The following is a 15,103-nucleotide window of genomic DNA, read 5'->3' as shown; positions in this document are numbered from 1 at the left end:
CGGCGTTTAATAACTGTGTGTGGAGCACGGGCACGCCGCCGAGCGTTGAAAAGTAAAAACAAGAGGCAGAGTTAGCACCGCACATGCATACGATGTATAGCATCGCACGCATGCGAGAGGGACAGGTCGGGCAAAATAGAGTGCGATGCAGCCAGCCAATCAGAGGGAAAAAAAGCATTTACAAATGCAATAGGACTCATATTTACGCGAGTCCTATTGCATTGTAAATAAAACTTTGGTCGTCCAAGAAGGCAAGAATGGGAGTGGGTGGGGTAGTTGTGGTGGGCAGAGAAGTGAGGGACTGCGAGAGGGAACCGGGGCAGGCAGGGGAACAAAACAGTTTTAAAAGTAAAGGGGCCGATAGCTATGGAAGGAGAAAAATGACGACATGGCCGTCAGGAGGCGGGATTAAGTTGAGGAAAACCAATCAGATTGCAGCATTTAGGAATTCAGCCAATCAAAAAGATTGCCGGAAAGTGGGCGGAGCTTCTCCCACTATACTGTATACAACATTGCAGTGATATAACACGTATAAAAGGCCATCCAAAAAGAAATAGAGAAATGACATAACTAATAAAAATTGAACAGCAGAACTAGCTAATCAATCCACATCCTCAATAGGAGAGTAAATCCTGCATATCTGCCTTTCAAACAAATTCTACAACAAATACCATCCCAGTGCTAGAATGGCAGAGAAAGAAAATAAAACAAGTCTAAAGAGTTTAAGTCGTCCCGCCAAACCCTGAATCTCCTAATAAAAAGAAGCATGACATCAATTCCACCATGTAAACCATCTTAAAAAAACTTGCATGTGTACATGAACTGGCAAAATCAACAAAAGAGAATACTGATATTATGCAAAGCAAAATCTCCGCAATCTGTCTAGACATGAATGACCAATTCTAGAATTGCCGAAGCAGAAAGCAGGAACAGTCAGTTGGAAGACTCTGATTCTAAATTGAGCAAATCCTTCCAAGAGCTCAGTGTTACAAAGATCTCAACGAATAAGCTCCTCTAGGATTTGGAGGACAGGAACAGACGTGGAAACCTCCGTATTTTTGGAATCCCGAAAAATGGTTCACACAAATCTGATTATTACCAAACCTTTAGAAGTCAATAGGGCACATAGAGTGCCTACAAGGAACCTCCCAAATCAGAAATCTCTGAGACCGAACGTATGTAAACCACTTAGATACCAGCATGTTGAGATGATTTTAGCCATTATGAGAAAGCACAACCACATATTATGGAAGGGCAACAAAATCTTCATATCTCAGGACTACTGTAAGACTACAGATGAAAAGAGGAAAGGCGTCTTAGCCCTACGCACAAGACTTAAGGCCATTAACTACCAATTCTCTTTTGATGGTCCAGCTAAATATCGCATTATAGTTCAAGGGACTCCTTATATCTTCACGGACCACATTGCTTTAAATAAATTTATCAACGAGAAAGAAGAGTCTCTAATGGACACATCAAAACCACAACATACCTAGTAAGATGTCCAAACTTAACTTCTAACCGTGTATGCGTATAAGACTGTCGGCTCTGGACAGGGCACTGTCTTAGGGTTCACAGATTTATACAAGGACTACATGTATGTAAGCTATCTGTATGGTACAACAATTTTGTAAACGCGTATAAGGTATGTTAGTTTGTCAAAAGGACCTTATAGATTCCAAATGTACAAATTTTCTATTAAGCACGACGTCTCCGATACTCACATACTCTGTTAGGAATTGCTCCTAGACTGTTTGAACCAAAATGTAAGAATATACTAACACTATCTATGGTCCTTACTCTAAATGGGGCACTCTGCTGCCTACTGGTATCCCCTTTTTGCTTGTCTTAAAGTGTTTGTACTGTAACGGTAACCTCACAGCATCCCTGGTACACAGCATTGCTGTTACAAGTGTGCTACCTGAGTATATTACCTATTTGACACAAAGATCCTATAGATATAATGATAGAAACTAGCACCACTTACTGTTCCTACTCCTCATATAAACGGGGGATCTTCCGCCTAACCATTGGTCTCCACTGGGTCCTCTTAGCTCCCTAGCTCACTAGTTCGAACATCCTTAACTCTAAGGTTCTGATCAAAATGACAAAGGCCAGGTCTCCAAAACACTTGCAGCAAACATTGTGCTGCATTTCCAATCACACAGCAACTCCAAAATTATTACAACTCTACCACTTGTTCAAAATATCCAAATTTATTCCATGTTTTCCATAATTCATCAACTTTCACTCTACTATTTACGATAAGGCTGTCCGTCATCCGTATTTTTTCAAATGATGCAGTTATGCCAATCCAAGCCTTTTACTACATCACGTGGGCGAACTCAATTCATATTAGGCAGCTTAAGTTATCATAATCTCCCAATGCATTTCGAGCTTTTTTACGCCCTTCGTCAGGGGTTAGCTGTTAAATTGAAATGAAAATCTCGATTAGTCTTACGTGTCAGAAAACTGCACAATTTTTGCACAAAGGGCCAGGTCTACCATATCCAAAGGAGCCTCACACTACACAACCAGGTTCATACTGGCCAATATGTCAAGAATTAATAATTCTGCAGACTTCCATGGCATACACTCTTAGCTGTTCATAATTGTTTTCAACGTGCCACAAACCACAATACTTCTTTCTTGTTAACAACTGTAACATATTTAGTATTATAATCTCTTTCTAGCTTTATAACAAGGTTTTAATTTGTTATTAAAAATGCTTTAACTTCACCTGCTGATTGCAGATAATTAGATTAATATCTTACTACTAACCCGACGAGGCGGACAGTTACACGTCAGGTTAGATATTTTTGTATTTTGTATGCTTGTGTGTTCCTTTCGCACACACTCCGTGAAATCTTTACCATTACGTGACCGCGTTCTGATTTTTCTGTGTTTAAAATACCTTTCCTCCCTTGCGAACGCGGTGCGTAAAAGACCTGCCCCCCTGCAGACATTGAATTCCCGTACGCGCACTGTGTGTTTGAATTTTCTTTCATAGTTAGATATTTTTGTTTCCTCAGACGCACGATACGCGTTTGCAGTGTAGGTTGGCTACATTGTTCTTTATTTTTAAACACGATACATCGTTTATTTACTGGCGCGAGGTACGCGTCTTTATTTTTGGCAGGGGTGTGGAATTTAATAAAATATCTACTTGTCCATGGGGCAGGTTGCTTCATAAATCTACTTGTCCTGTAACAAAATCCACTTGTCTCTTTTGTGCCATGTAATGTAGCGACAAATTACGGCAGCAATCTCATTATATAAGAGTTTTGCTATAGCATCTCTAATTATGCCACTGCTCGTACCATAGTAGGGTTGAATACTAGCAATTCCCTTATGTTGCTACGTTTCTGCAGGTCTACATACTGGGGCTGTAGGTAGTGGTAAGCAATAGTTCAAGGGTTGGAATGCGCGTTTGAGTCTGTGCAAACCCACTAACTTGCATGTTTAAAGGGTTTTCACCAACTCTTTTCTAATCTTTTCCCATACTGAAAAAGGTTGGAAATGTACTCCTGGCAGTGGCAGACGTAAAACTTCTTCAGGGTAGGGAAAAAAAACGGTTGGAGGAAAGGTGAACTTGAAATGTTAAGATTTTCACATGAGCAAATCTACACAAGCACATTTGCTCATGCTAAAATGCAGTTCACAAATATTTTCTAGGAGTACTATTACTTGGCCTACTTCTGTAAATTCTTGTGAATTCACGTAGACTGTATATATGCATTTAATGCATGGATATATACCATGGATGCACTTATGAGACTTTCTTTAATAATTGGGCCTCTAATTAGGCCTGGGGTTAACCATGACCTTTTGTATTTAGTAAAATTATGTCTCTCTCTCCTTCTCTCGGTCTATCAGCTGGCTTCACTGTGAGTGACAGTATACTGCTCTATTACAAGGAGCATATTGGCACACAAAGTAGTTTTGTTCAGTGCCTGGAACTGCTGTGACAATGTGTGCTTTTTGAGACCAAAAACAGTTTTTTTGCTTTTCCCAATGCTAGTTAGAATGGCAAGGGCCCTGCAGCTCCCACACAGATAAGGTTTTACAATAACCATGCCTAAACAAGTCACGCATTAACAAAACCAAAAGCCTGACCACCAATTTCAGACCTACTGGCTTTGCCAATGCTTGTTTATTTTTGTTTCCCACAATTGTATTTTAACTGGTTACACTGATTTTCCATTATGAATATTTTTGGGAAATACAAGCATACATCAACATGTTACTAAATGATGCTGCAAAGATATGGTACCTAAAATCTTACAGTAGTATAGCAAAATATTTTTTTGATACTTGCATTTTTTGTCAACATTTTATTTTGAAAGCAAATAATCATCACTGTTGCTTTCAAGCTTCTGCAAATCTTTGCATATAAGAGAGCATTCTGGGAGCATTATACATAGCCTCATATTACTAAACTTTGAAAATGTGTGTACACGTTTATACTGGAACCACCGTTGGTAGTGCAGGCAGAGCTGACAACATTTACTTTTAGTGCTCACCCTAGTAATAAAGGCTTTGCATTAATGAACCATAAATACAAGTTTGAACAGTTAACGCATGGACACACATTACCTTAATTGTAGACAATGCCCTTCCTTTATCTAAAATGTGGTATTGTCAACTGGCAGCTAAAGGGTTTGTGCTGTAGGGGGTTGGGCCTACTTGTCCCAAGGACAAAATGGACATTAAAACTTGTTGCCCTTGACCCCAAACAATATGTCCTGGGTGTTGGGCTATAGGAATTCCACATCCCTGTTTTGGGGCTGGATACATTGTGTTTGAACTGGAAACATTGTTTGCCTACAAGCGAGAGGTACGCGTCTTTATTTTCTGAGCTAGATACATTATTTGAAGTATGTGTTGTGCACACTAGACTTCCTACAAATGTTGACAGATAGGGAGTGTGTTTACCAGCACTGAATGCTTCTAACAGCCTGATCTTTAACTTTTACTTGTGAGACCCTATGACTCTTCCATTTTTTTATGAGTGACAAGATTTTATTTACATTATTGACTCCAGCCTTGGAAGACTATCCAGCGTTCGCCACATTGCGACTTCTAGCTGTTACTGTACTGCTTTCAGAGATGTCCAGTCGGTAAGAGATTGTCTATCTTTATAGAGCAGGCACTGAGTTTACCTTGTATGTTTCAGATGGGAGGGCTTTTAGCTAAAGTTGTTCTGTTGTTTTCCCCACAGGTTCTCTTCCGCCTACTTCCACTATTGACTTGCCTATAGGGAACCGACTGGGGGATTGAGACATAGTCAAACCTACTCAGTCTCTCCCACATCTCCTTAGGTCAGTTCCTAGGTATATAGTATGTAAATATATCGGCCACTGGCCTGGGGAGTGTGGGGAACTTCTCTTCACTCCTGTGGATTGGGCAGTGATCTCTGAAACAGGTTAGTGGCATCTGCAACACCTGAATGTTAAAGATTATCAACTACCCAATCAAAAAGCGGAAAATTCTCAACTACATCCACAAACAGAAAGGGGATGTTTTTCTTATGCAAGGAACTAAGATTGATGCCACAAATCTTAGCTCACTTAGATTTAATCAATACTCTGAAGTAATAGGTTCTGCTGCGAAGGGTAAGAAAAAATGGAGTCTTAACACTTTTTAAAAAAAAAAGACAACATTGACTTAATCACAAGCGCATCCGATTCACAGGGGGAGATGGATTATTTCAAAACTAGCCAAACATGATACAAAATTCTACATTGCAAACATATTTGCACCCACCAAGGACAACGATGGCTTTTGGGAAGAACTTTCTAAACAACTCAAGCAAGTCCCTGACTCGGCAACAATCATATTTGCAGGCGATTTTAACCTAACACTAGATCCCACACTAGACAGGAACTCACACTGTCCCTTCAGACCAAACAAATCACACAAAGCTCTCGAAAGCCTATGTAAGGAGTTTAACTTGATTGATACGTGGATAACACAAAACCCCATAGAAAGGGAATATACTTTTTCTCACCCCCATGACTCATATTCGCGCATTGACCACCTTCTTATATTAGAAAACGCCATTAATCAGATCGAACAAGCTACTACTGAGCCAAGGGTGATATCAGACCACTCCTGCATCACATTATCTATTACTGATCCAGCTCCATGCACAAAACAACCTCTATGGAGATTTAAGGAGGATCGTAAAAGAATAGACTACTAATTGAAGAGGCCATCAGAAACTTTCTTGAAGAGAATAAAATAGGTGATACCTCTGACCTCATAAGCTGGGGGCCTTAAAAACCACAGTGAGAGGGGTAATTCTTAAAATATGATCGGCTATAAATAAGGACGCAATTAACCCTCTCCAGAAACTAGAAAGAGAGATCTCAGACTTGGAGAAACAACACATATTGTCTAGAGATTAACTACTAAATAAAATAGTGAACAACAAATATGAATACAATAACAGTGTAAGTACCAGAGATAAAGTCTGGATTAGAAAACAAAAACGTCTGTGAATATAATAAAGCTGGGAAACTTTAGCATCATACTTGAAATTTAAAAATGCAGAAAAATACAATTAACGTATTAAAATACTTGCAAGACCTTGTTCACAGCGACCCAAATAAAAAAGCAGAGATATTTAAAGATTACTATCAAAAATTATACAACAAAACAACACTGGATCTCTCGAAGTGCCAAAACTATCTAGACGAATGTGCCCTGCCCGCTCTTCCAGAACAAGACAAACTCTCAATTAATGGCCCAATAATTCCTGAAGAAATTATAGACAATTAGAAAACTAAAAACAGGAAAAGCACAAGTCCAAGATGGATATAATGCCAACCCATTAATCTCTCCGCTACTGAATCTGTAAACGTACTGCAGGGCATTGAATGCAGATGGATAGAGAGGATTAACTCAATTGAGTTCGGCCTCAATTCCGCAGAGGAATGGAGAGGCTATGTGACCACCCTAAACTGAGAATATGTAGGGAATGAAAGGAACATCATTGGTCCCTCCATTTATAATGATTGTCATCAGTCATGTGTCACCGTCTTGTGTAAAGTTTGAACATAAGAGTTCAGACGTCATTTTTGACTATTGTGTTAATTAACTATTTTGCGCACTGTAGTAAAAATGTCCTTCTTACTGTATGTATATTTGAATTGTAATGGCCAAGGAGTATTGTTACATCTGTGCGGTTGACGATATTATGTAGCAAACGCAAATGCACTGCATTAATGAAGGAGCACACTGCGAAGTTTCAGAATATACAGGGCCACTCCATGCTCTATATTGTTCTTTGTCTCCCCTAATACGTGTGCCAAGAGCCATACAAGTACTGTACATTATTCTAGTAATTGCAGGTACAACATTAGAAACACCATCGACATCGATGTACCAGTCCTTTCTTCATTTTCATTCCCACATCACTCGGAGCAACAGAGGGCATACAACTTCGGCGTTCCATTAATTATCCTGCAGAGCGTGAGGGGTTACGGTGTATGTATTATTCCTTGCCTCCCCTAATATGTGTGCTAAGAGCTATACACACACCATTGACATCCATGCACCAGTCCTTTCTTTACCTTCATTCCCATGTTACTCAGAGCAACAGAGTGCTCACAGCTTCGGGGCTCTATTACTTATCCTGCAGAACGTGAGGGGTTACGGTCTGCGTATTTACGCAACAGCACAGTTGTTCGTTGTAACTGCATCAGTAACGAACCCAGATCCAGGGAGTTAGCAGCGTTATCTGCGGAGATTCGTCCGACCGCATTATATATTGAAGTAAGTGGTAATGCGATCCAGGTAGTAGACTTAATTTTTCCCGCCCTTTTAGCTCCGACTGTTTGCTTGATACAAGCAGTCTCTCACGCTTTATTATTCCCCCATTCTATAGCTATTCTACCATGATTTCACAAACTGTGTACATGAGGCAACACTGAAGAAAGTTTTTTATGGAAAGTCTGCACATCGCAGCGTTAGCAAGACCCTAGACATCAACGGAAAACCACGTTTCATCTCGTGAGGTATGCTTATTATTCATACGGAGTACTATGCCCTCTGTGCTCTATATTGTAATCAGTGGCAGTGTGTATTCACGCAGTATTATTATCTTTTTCTTTCCTTTAATATACGAACCGAGAACCCGGCTGGGTACTCGCGTGAGTTCATTTCCTCTCCTTTTTCACTTTTCACAAGGCACCACTACGTCACCAAGATTAATTTAATAACTCAGGTAATGAGTGCACATCCAAGTCCTTCTTTATAGTTTCTCGCATCAGTGCCGGCATATGGGCCTTTTGCTAATTTCTATTTAATTCATTTTAGATGTCCCTGTATTGACAGTCCTGAAGAGACCCTACGTTTGTAGAAGGGTCGAAACGCCGTCGACCAGTGTATAGGACGGACCATTACCCAGTCTGCATCATTGTATATGTGGACTGTCGTTAAATTGTACCCAATTGGCCGTTCTACATAATTTTATGGAAACCTTGTATCAAGAAATTTGTTTCACAATGTACAGTCACTTTTTGGTTCCATGATTCACTTGGGGACGCTACGCACAAGTCTTGCGTTTTTGATTTAATGAAGTGTATATACTGATTGCTGTCATTCATAAATAATTATTTGAATGTACCGTGTAGAGAATTTATTTTGCCCCCTGACATTATAGTCCTTACAGTGTGATTGCGATTGAGCACTATTATCATTAATACTAATTCCTTATTATCCACTGGAACCTTTTTCTTTTTACATTACGTAATACCCTGGTTCCTTGTGAGTAGGGTTCCCCTGTTGTTAGTAGTGACTGAATCTGTTCAAGCACTTCTCTGAAACAGAACAAATCACGGGCACCCCAGAAGAGGCAATCAGAACAGTGATACCAAAAGACAGTAAGGACCCTTTTCCCTAAAAATTATAGACCCATCTCATTGATAAATTTTGGCTGTAAAATCTACACCATGATTTTAGCTATCCGTTTGCAAAAACATCTCTCCAAACTCATATATGCCTCACAAGTCGGTTTTTTAAAGAATAGACTCTCCAGCGACAATACCTGGATTTTATCTCATGCAGTGGAGAAAGCTAAACTTTCAAACTCCCGAACAGCTGCCATCACGCTAGACGATGAAAAAGCATTTGATAAGGTGGACTGGTTTTTACTTAAAAGCAGCTCTAGAAAAATTTTACTTAGGCGAGAACCTAATTTGTATGATCATTGCCCTATATTATAAACCAACCGCTAAGGTAAGAGCAGGGAGTATCATCTCATCCACCCTAGACTTAAAACAGGGCACTAGACAAGGCTGCCCACTCTCCCCATCCCTATTTCTATTAGCAATAGAGCCCTTCCAATGTCACTTAAGAGATAATAAAGACATAACAGGTATACAATTCGGTGATACTAGTTTAATTTACTGCCTACCCAGATGACGTTCTAATTATATTTGAAAATGCTGACAAAGCTATCCCAGCCTTAATGTCAACGATACAAAGATTCTCCGAAATTTGAGGATACATGCTTAACAAAGACAAAACCGAGGATACGTTTCTCAACAACATCGACAACACAGAAATCATAGGAAATACCGGTCCAGCGTGGCAACCAGGCTGTATTAAATATTTTGGAATAGAGTTTGCGAAGGACCTAATCACCACCCTGCAGACTAATGAAAGTATTCAACTAGATGGTTGGTCTCCAAAATTCCTATCCTGGTGGGGGAGAATTGGAACCTTAAAAATGATAATTACACCACTGATCAACTATTTAATCAGCATGCTCCCCTTAACCCTTTCAAATGACTTTCTCAACAAAATTCATAATAACTTTAACTCTTTCCTTTGGCAAAGCAAGAAGCCAAGAATATCACTTAGAAAGCTTCAATTAGCCAAAGAGAATGATGGTTTAGGACTTCCCAACTTCCGGAATTATCAAACAGCATACCTCTGCAAACAAGGATTCTTTAGGTTCGCCAATGATCTAGATTATTTGCCAACTTGGATGAATATAGAGAAATCACTTCTAAATAACATCCCACTCCCCGCAATCTTAACAATGATAACTACTCACATACCACACAGCAAACATATCATTCAAAATACAAAGCGAGCACTCTTGCGACTAGACTACCTATCACAGATAAAAATCAAAAAGTCAAACCTGTCCTCTCTTTGGTATAACCCCACTCTGAAAATAGATGGACAAATGACATACTGGCAAAAATGGTCGATTTATGGTATCAATTTAGTCAAAGACCTCTTACAGGACCCACAACCTTTCTCTAGTCTGCAAACACATTTTAGTTTAGACCCACTGGACTGCTATGAGTTTTTCAAATTAAAGGCTCAATTAACAAAACTTTCAATACTTCCCTTACATCCATAGATTCTCACGTTGAGGGCCCTGCTCTTAAAATCTGAACATATAGTATCTAAGATATCTAAATTACTACTCCCCAGCCCATGTAAATAACACTCCTGCAACAAGCTGAAATGGGAATCTGAACCAAATTCCAAAAATATACCATTTGATTGGAAAGGCATACACAAAACACCCTTCACAAACAAGATCTCATTGTCACTTACACAGACAAAATACATGATCATTAATAGAACATACAAGACCCCATCTAGAATTTATAAACTCGATCTCTCACAGAGCCCGATTTGCTGGAATTGCCAGCTTCATGAAGGGGATTTGAGCCATATGCTCTTCCATTGTCCCGTTATTCAAAGCTACTGGAACAAAAATTAACTGTATAAAAAACACTTTCAATATTGAGCCCTCTGGAGAATTCTCCTATATCCTTCTAGGTCATCTAGATCCTCATTTGCACGAGGGTGACCGCTGTCTCTTGGACTTAATGCTTACACTTACTTGCCTGTAAGCTAATTCTTAATAACTGGACAAATGCTAAGATGATCACCTTCAGGATGTGGCAGGAATGGCTCTCCTTTCTTAGAGGAGCTGATAATATATCCTGTTTTCTTGGGGTAAGGATGATGATTCAGTTCTTGCGGCTCAACACGGTCTCTCTTCGGTTTTTTGCTGGCTTGCTCAGGCACAACTTAAATGTAACGAAGAGAAATCAGAGGTCCTCGTGTGGTGTTTTTCCAGCTAAATTTCGAGAGAGGTTATGCCCCCCGGCTTTTCCTTGCCCAAAGCAATGGGTATTGCTGCAAAAAATCTGGGGGTCGGGTACAATGAGAATCTGTCCTTTTCTACCCAGGTTAAAAAGCTGGTTGGGTCTTGCTTCGGCATACTGAAAGATTTGAGGACGTTTTTACCCCTCCTTCCAAGACCGTCCAAAGAAACGGTTGTCCGTGCCTTGATTTTGTCTCGCTTGGATTATGCCAATGCACTCTATGTAGGCATTTCTGGCTACCTCTTGAACAAACTACAGGTCATTCAAAATTTGGCCGCCAGACTCCTGCTGGGTATATCTCGCAGGTGTAGTGTGCGTACTCATTTGCGCTCTCTGCACTGGCTCCCGGTGGAGTCTCGTATAAAATGTAAAACCCTGGCCATTGCCCATAGGGCCCTTTATGGCCTGGGTCCTTTCTATCGTCAGAAGAGGCTCACCTTCTATATTCCCGCAAGACAGCTGCGGTCATCCTCCCAATTTTTGATGTGGATGCCTGGATTTAAACGCCAGAGGCTAGGCGGGAGTTCTTTTGTGCGTAAGGCTGCACTGGCTTGGAATGCTTTACCCTTGGCGCTACGGAGCACTCAAGATTTTGTGATCTTTAAAAAAAAAGTTTAAAACCCTTCTCTTTGAATAATGCTTTGGCCTGTGGTTCCTTTTCTTAGTTTGTGCCAGGACACTCTGCTGAGTATCAGTGCGCGTTATAAATTGACTTAACATAACATATCTCTACAACTATCGCAATGGCGTTCACCAAATAGAAAGATGTGGGATTCACTGGACGCAATTTCCTTCAGTCACGATCCGCAATGAACGGCTGTATATCCATAGTTTACTACTTGGGTCGGGTTAGTCCTAATGTTAAGTACTCGATAGACAGACCACTGTAGGACACATCCTAAAGGTGGTTCATACTCAATAACGAAATCAATTATGATAAATTTTCTCCCATTATATATCTTCTACTTACACCAAAGTTTACGTTTTCTTCTCCTCCTTTTTTTTTTTAGTTTTCACCAACATGGTTATAGAATTGAATGACATGCTTTAATCCCTGAATTAGACGTATCTACCTAACTGTTGTATCACTATGTAATAAGATGCCTTAACATGACCATAGGTACAATATATGTATTCAATGTATCAAGCTATCACTCAAATTGATGTTTTAATAGGTATAAAGATGCTTCAACATGTTCCCAGGTACAATATATGTGTTCAATGTATCAACTGAATTGATGTTACAATATGTACTAAGATGTTTTTAGTGTCATAATGGCAAATGGCGCTATGCAGGTTACAACGGCCTGAGTGTTAAGTATACCATTTCATATGCGTCCGTCGCCCTTAACTTTAATTTGATACATTCCACTAATAAGCATATGCTTGAATGGAAATAGGTTTCATTTCCTTCTGCTGTGATTTTATACTTTTGCATATGTACTTTGCTCCTCATTTTTGAAACTCTTAATACAATAATCAGAAATTTTACAAAAAATAAGTTTGGAAATCACTAGCCACATATAGGGCACAGTCTCACAGATGACAACTGATTTGGGGGTCAGTAATGTTTCTAGGCTCTTCTTTATAAACTATTACTTTTAATAATTATCTTTCAATGCAGGTATAGAGAGAGCCTGGTGTACTCGGAGTAACACTTCCTCGTGTCAAAGAAACTTAACAGACTTCATCATATTTCCACATGATGTTAGTTGCATAATTTACATACAGACTATTTTCAGGTTATGGCTTAGGCTCTTAGAGTCAAACTAGACTCTTTGCTCGGTTCTCCACGTTAACTTGGCGGCTTGCCCAACTCTAATAAATGTTTACATTTTCAGCAATTTTTCCCCAAGCCCCAAAAATAATTCACTGGATTGTGACATTGAAAGGAAAAACATAAAAGTCGTCTAAATCATTCGCTAGTTTATTAAGACGTAGATTTCAAATCTGAAAGTCATTACGCGAATACAATGAAATGTACTAGCAAGTAAACTTGCTACCTTTTTTTGTTTGGTCGGTTATTTCTGGGCTCATAAATTTCCACAGGAACTTAACTCAACCACCTCAACGCCCTTCTCGGCAACCGAGAGCACTCACCGCTCTCTTAGAGGCCACGCCGTGAAGAGCGCAGGAGCGGTTGGTGCCCCGCAAAGTGGAACTCCTGAATTCAGCACTGCGAACACATGGGAAACTGCATCGCTGGTGGCAAGGCCAGGCCGAGGAAACAGCAACCCGTGACGTTAACACGCAGAAGGTGACGCGCCGACGATTTAGTTACAGTCCGGGTGGTTCTCGACACCAGAGCGCACCACAAAAGATGCTGTGGGCCGGAAACGAATCCCTGCCACAACCTGCTCGCAAATATAGCACGCAGAAAGGCAGAGTCGGAGTCCGCATTTCACACTGATAATTATCCGTCAATCATAAACCACATTCTCCTGCCAATTTTACGCCAAGTGTTTTTTCGAGGAACCGACCCGATATGTTTCGCATAGTCGATCTCCAATTCCGAGCACAACAGACTCTCCAAGACAAACCTACGACAGGACCGGAGGCAATGATTATTCCTTTCCTTTTCCAGTGCCTTCATTAATAAGCCAGTAAACGCATGCCAAAAAGAACTACAATTCCCAAGAAAATCGGGAGTAACAAATTGAAACGTGACATCTAAACAACCAATCAATGTCTCCTTAGTCCATTACAATGTCTCTATCCAGCGCCTGCGCCATAGTTTCCTCTATTTTTGCTGCGGAACGTAGCAATGCAATAGAACATCTCACTTCTTACAGTTTTTTAAACTTCAGATCCTATTAGAAAAAAAGAAACATAGGGTCTATGATAGCTGTCGTAACATTTATAAAGCTCAATGCATAGAGCAAGAAAACTGCACCGTTTTATACAGTGTACATTCAATGCAAACGTATGGGTGGGATCATCCGTGTCCTCTCAAAAGTGGTAGTGCAGCATTTTAATGTGTCTAAACGGGTAAGGTGTTTAAAAGACATTTCCAAGTTTCGGGCTTTCATCTTACAACAAATGCATTCTGAGGGATGAGGTTTTTGTTTCCTTCCACTGAGCTTATTGGAATAACACACCGGATGGAAATGATTTGTAAACTAAAAGTACAGTGTGGTGCCCCCAGGGGCAGCACACAGGTAGCCGAAGCAGAGGCGCAACCGAAGCCAAATTTCGGGGGGCGGCGGGGTAATACAAATTTCGGGTGCGTGGGGCTAAATTCCTCCAGCAATAGGCAGAGTGAGTGGAGATGCAGAGGTTCTAAGAAGGGGTGAAAACACATCAAAGCCCCATTAACAAGTAAATGGTCTTTTAAAGACCTGTGAAGTACTCGGGTGCGGCTGCAATAAGACGCTTGCCAGCCCGGGAAGCTGTCTCAGTCCAGGCTGATACTCACGACGGGCGGGGGGCTGAAGTCCTTTGAGCCCAATGGGCGTTGCGCACCTGGCGGAGGTAGCATTATCAACAAATAACGGGACACTGAAGGAAGTGTTATAGAGGGAGTGCCTCTGGTGTTTATTTATCCCTGTGGGCGGCACATGGTGCAATCAGTTACACTGTATCCTAGAGGCCGGTTGTCATTCTACATGCCTTCAACTTTTATTAGATGAACACCAAACTTAATTTACACCATGTACATATAGTCTCAGTGCAGCTGGCTTGGTGCTTGATTAGGGTAAAGAGCATACCTCTTCTTCTGGCCTCCATCATCTCTTGCGCCAGCCAGAGGAGCGACCAATGTGGCTAGCCCAGGACGGGCGGGGGCCTGGGTGCTGATGATCACTGGTGGGACCAGGTCGGCCTGCCAATGACGTGTCCCAGTGGTTGCAGGGGCGGTCTTGGGTACCACGATCATGGGAGGCAGATATCACAGTTTCTTCGGACATCTCGTCCCGCTCCACCTTGTCGTCACTCTGCCCCTCAAGTGAGGCGACACTCTTTTG

General features: G+C 40.8%; 1 protein-coding gene across 2 annotated transcripts in view; it reads right to left on the bottom strand.

Moving 5' to 3' along the window:
• Positions 1 to 13,380, bottom strand: part of DDX24 (DEAD-box helicase 24) — a 204,041-nt gene extending 190,661 nt beyond the window's left edge. Inside the window, exon 1 of one of the 2 annotated variants that reach the window (XM_085626472.1) lies at positions 13,145 to 13,380. The gene's annotated coding sequence lies outside the window, so the exon portion shown is untranslated. The remainder of the gene's footprint in view (positions 1 to 13,144) is intronic. The other variant, XM_085626473.1, reaches the window with a different exon arrangement.
• Between the last annotated feature and the right edge of the window lie 1,723 nt (positions 13,381 to 15,103).

This window comes from Triturus cristatus, chromosome 9 (genome assembly GCF_964204655.1).
Source record: "Triturus cristatus chromosome 9, aTriCri1.1, whole genome shotgun sequence".
Classification (NCBI taxonomy): Eukaryota; Metazoa; Chordata; class Amphibia; order Caudata; family Salamandridae; genus Triturus; species Triturus cristatus.
This window is presented reverse-complemented; position numbering and strand designations above follow the sequence as displayed.